This window comes from Tupaia chinensis, unplaced genomic scaffold (assembly GCF_000334495.1).
Source record: "Tupaia chinensis unplaced genomic scaffold, TupChi_1.0 Scaffold000085_1, whole genome shotgun sequence".
In the NCBI taxonomy this organism is placed as follows: domain Eukaryota; kingdom Metazoa; phylum Chordata; class Mammalia; order Scandentia; family Tupaiidae; genus Tupaia; species Tupaia belangeri.
Genome location: NW_006159547.1, coordinates 1,395,936 through 1,401,182, shown reverse-complemented (window position 1 = coordinate 1,401,182; position 5,247 = coordinate 1,395,936).

Genomic DNA, 5,247 nt, shown 5'->3' with positions numbered 1-5,247 from the left:
AACTGTTCATTCTATTTTATTTATTTATTTTTCTATATTTTCAAGATATTTCATAATTAAAACCAAAACAAGAAAAAAGTAGAACATGTTTATTGTACTATTTACCAGAATATATGGCAAACGGGACCTTGGAAATGGTCTTTCTACTGTCTTTAACACTGACGAAATATATTAAGTCATTACTCCCAGTTTTGTCGAAACATTCCACAAGTAAATATATATATATATCCCACAATAGATGATAATCAAGGAAAGATTGAAACTGTATAAAAATTGGTTTGTATGAAATAAGTTAACAATTTAGTAAAGATATAGTGAGTAATGATTATCTTATATAACTATATCTTATGTAAGACTGGTGCTTACCATCTTCTTTTTGTATAAAAGAACAGAAAATAGGGACTAGATGCTGGTGCAGTGGTAAAATCCATGCTCTGAGATGCTGACCTACATGCAGAAGTTGCTGATGGCATCCAGAGACCTTCTGAGTATTCTGGGCACATGCCTGGCCATATTCTGGGCTGGCAGAGGCTGGGCATGGATTGTGGTGTGGTGACCCTGTTTCGGTTTCTGTATTTCTTTCTCTCTGTTTCAGTCTCTTTCAATTATAGAATAAATAAACTTAAAAAATAGAAGGAAAATAAGATGTGAGCAGTGTAGCTAACTTAAATCAATTACTTAAATGAACGGTATCTAATATAAAAATTATAGGACCTTATTTATGTATTCTTAGCATTTCAGAAGTATTTGGTCCAAACATTTTGAACTGGGGATTATAGGTATACTAAAGAAAAAATGAGGTTTTAAGAAGCACTTTCATCTCTTGATAATTCATCCATAAATGATTTTAAGGTTTTATATATCTATTTTTTTCCATTTCAGTATTTCTTTTTTTCCTTTAATTTTTAATTTCAATTTCTTTTATACATTCAATATCATGTTACTTAGCTTACAGAGTGAATATTCCAACATGTGTACATTTCTCACTAATCCAGTTGACAATACTGTAAAGTTATCTTCAACCCATTTCTTTTTCCCATGAATGCCTTGCCTTTCTATTTTTCTCTTTAATGTCTTTCCCCGGACACTACTCCTTCACCCACCCTCTTCCCACGCTGTTTCTGATATTTACAACCATTTACTAAGTTTCTAAAACCTTTAGTCATTCAGTTTTGGCCATAGAGTGCAGACACTCAGTATATATTAAGTGGAGACATACAATGTCTTTCTTTCTTAGCCTGGTTTGCTTCACTCAGCAGTATATCTTCCATATTCATCCACTTTTTGTCAAAAGCCAGGGTCTTGCTTTTTATGACTGAGTAGTATTCCATAGAGTATATGTGCCACGGTTTTTCAATTCATTCGTCTGTTTGTGGGCATTTGGGTTGGTTCCATGACTTAGCAATTATGAATAGTGCCACAATAAACATCGATGTGCAAGCACTTTTCCAATTAAGAATTCTTCTATCCTTTGGGTAGATACCAAGGAGTGGGAATTCTAGATCATATGGTAATTCTATTCGTAGATCTTTGAGGAATTTCCAAATTGTTTTCCACAGTGGCTGGACCAATTTACATTCCCACCAGTAGTGTAGGATAGTTCCCCTTTCACCACACCCCTGCCAGCACTTATCATAAACTCATTGATTTTATGAGTGTAGACATAGACTAGACCTGTAGCTTGAGAATGAGAAAATTGAGGTTGGCAGGCAAATGACATTGTTTTGAATTTATAATTGGCACACAATTATTTTAAACCTTTAGCCTTCGGACTCAGTCTTTTTCCCCCACTAAAAACACGCAGATCAGAACTCTTCAGTGAATTTGAGAGTATTATGTTTCAGAACAGGTCTAAAAACTCTTCAATGGATTTGAGAGAATTGCTGACCACTGTAACAAATACCCTTTTCTTGATTTGTCTGTCCACTCTGATGTAAGTTTAAGGGACTTAGAGTTGGTGAGAAATCCTTGAGAATTCCAATTATGGAGAATCTCTTCTTTCAGAGTCTCGGCGATTTAATGCTTATGTCAAAGGAAAAGACCATTCACTGTGGGAAATCCACAACCAGGATGAGGGCCCAGTGATGTGTGGTGTCTGTTAAAGTATTTATCATATGTAAGTTTAATTAGGTTTGACTGTAAATAAGGACAAATTAAAATGGCAGTGAAACTCTGGAATATATCTTGGTGTGTTGTACAAACACATTTTCCAGTTCTAGTAGCCGTAGTTTCATACAGTAGCCAACCACTTAATATACTAATGAATAAAACATTAGAGTACTACTGGGACAACTCTACCAATCTGCTGATTATATCTGCTCTCACACGTGTTGTGAGTGCACAATGAGCCTACCATGTTGCATTTTAGGGCTAGTTAAGGATAATATCCATGTATTTCAATAACTTATATTTCAGAATATTTAGTGACCTATGGACACTTGAGGCATTCTAATTCTTAAAAAAGTTAATAACTTAAACATAAATAATGGTTAATACTTACCAGGTAATACACTTGATGAATCTATCCTTGTATAATTAAACTATTATTGTATTCTATGCTTCCTCCTTTTATGTGACAAGTGAGTGTTATAATTATTCATAAAATGCCAGTCACATAAAAATGGGTATTCATCATGAACTGCAATGTTTTCTCAGCCAATCTTTACTCCCATGCAATGATTCTTTACCTTCTCTGTGTTATTTTTAATATGGAATTAACAGTATATCTACATGCATATTAGAAAAAATATTGTTGACACTTAAATTAGTTTTATATGGCTAATTTAAATTCCTCTTAAAACATATCAGACATAACAGGAATTTTCAAGATGACTCACATATTTCATGGAAGTGTTCTGCTATTGTTTTTGCAAAAGAGACAAACATTAAAGTGAAAAATACAGGATATCACCAGATGCTTTTGTTAATGGTGACTCCAGAAAGAGAACAGCATGAAGAATAAGAAGAATCCAGGATAAGATGGTACCAGGGAATTCTAGGTCAAAAAATCAGGGATTTTTATTAGAACTTTGTTGTCAGGTGAAAATTATCAAGAAGAGCTCAGGACCAAGGATTGGATATGTTATTCTAGAAACAGGTATGTGGGATCTGAGTTTGAAGACAAGTTTGTAACAAGTTACTCTTCAGAAGAGGCAGATACATCCAGATCAGTTACCAAACCTAGCATCTACCTTCGTAGGTGTAGCAGCTGAGTGACAGAGTGACAGAGGTTCACTTGTTGGAAATTCTGAGTGTAGATTGTTCTCTCTGAGAGGGTGACTATTCATGGAGGTAAATTTTCTTTCTTTTCTTTTTTTTGGAGAGGTTTTTGCTATAGGGCACATGCGCTCACCAGACAGAGACAGAGAGACAGAAAGCGAGAAATCACCCCCCAGGGGGGATGGTCACACCGCAATCCCTTCTCCTCCATTCTCCTCTCGGGATCTCGGGCATGCACGCACACGTGCCCGGCGTGAGTTTTAGGCCATTGGGTCCGGGACGCGAACCGCTGTCGACTATGTGGGCGTCCAGCAACATAGCCATTATGCTAACTGTTGGTCCCCTCATGGAGGTAAATTTTCTAAGGTAGAAAAATTCTGTATCTGGAAGGGCATCAGAGTATTAAGTATGAGACAATAAATATAGGAGAACACATGGATAGTGAATACTTTGATCATACATTTTGGATGCCCTGGAGTTCTCTAAGGGCAACTCCTTCACTGTAGAGGGAGACTTTAATCATGTAATGAATTGGTTGAATCACCTGGAACTAGAATTGGCTTTCCTAACTTCCAGGATGATGTTGTTTCCACAACATTATCATTTATATAAACCTGCAAGACTGACTCATCATGAAGCTGCTGAACAATTTCCTGTGACTTCGTATATCTACTCAAATTGAGAGTGGGTTTGAAGTTACTAACTGGGGTTAAAGTACAGCAGGATTTAAGGTAAAGAAGTACAATTGTATAACTACTCTATCACGTTGACACCTTTCTTCATAAACGGTACTTTCTTAGCACAGTATAGTACATAGCAAATAGTATATGTTAACTATTATTTATTTTTATTATTATCTGAATGAAGTCAGAAGGTTTTTTTTTTTTTTTTTTTTTTTTTTTTGGAGAGATTTTTGCTACAGGGCATGTACGCTTGCCAGAAAGACAGAGAGAGACAGAGAGACAGAAAGTGAGAAATCACACACCCTCCCCCCCCAGGGGGGATGGCCACATCGCAATCCTCTCTCCCCCACTCTCCTCTTGGAATCTTGGGTATGCATGCACATACTCCCGGTGTGAGTTTAAACCTCCATGTCTGGGACTCGAACCGCAGTCGACTACATGGGAGTCCAGTGACATAGCCATTACGCTAACTGCTGGTCCCGTGAAGGTTCTTCAAGCGTATATTGGATTCCTACTCTGATACATAGTAATTACTCACTAAAGAGTATTTCCCTTCTCCCAACCCGTTCTGAGGACCACATGGCTCATCCAATCCACTATCATAAATTTATATTAATTATCTACCTAGACATGGAAAACTTGCTTCAAAGTGAGAAGACAGATTAAAATTCTGAATGATTTTGAAAGCTGTTTTGAAAATTGAGCCATTGATTCTTACTTAGCAAAGATAATGAAGAACTAACAGTCATAGTGGGTTAAAAACAACTACTTATTGGGACTGGCAGGTTAATTTTTAATTTTATTTATTTTTATGTTTTTAAATTATAATTTCTGATTTACATATGATTATTGTACATATTTGTGGAGTACTATGTGGTTTTTCAAAGCATTCACACAGTGTTTGATAATCAAGGTTAAAAATATATTCATCTTCAAAAATGAACATTACCTTATACACTGTTAGGCATTTTAAAAATGCATATATTAGGGACACAGTTATGTTGCTGAACTTCCACGTGGTCTACCATAGTTTGAGTCCCAGACCCAGTGACTCAAGCTAACGTTGGATGCATGTGCATATGTGCCCAAAATCCTAAGAGGAGAATGGAGTAGAAAGGATTGCAGCATGGGCAACCTCACTGGGGGAGGGGGGTGATTTCTCTTTCTGTCTCTTTGTATATCTCTGTCAAGTGCATGCACTCTATAGCAAAAATCTCTTCAAAAATAAATATGTATATATTTTGATTGTCAATGACCTCTTTTTACTCTGTTGTGGTATGTATTTATATATATATATATGTATATATGTATATATATATATATATACACACACACATGCACGCAC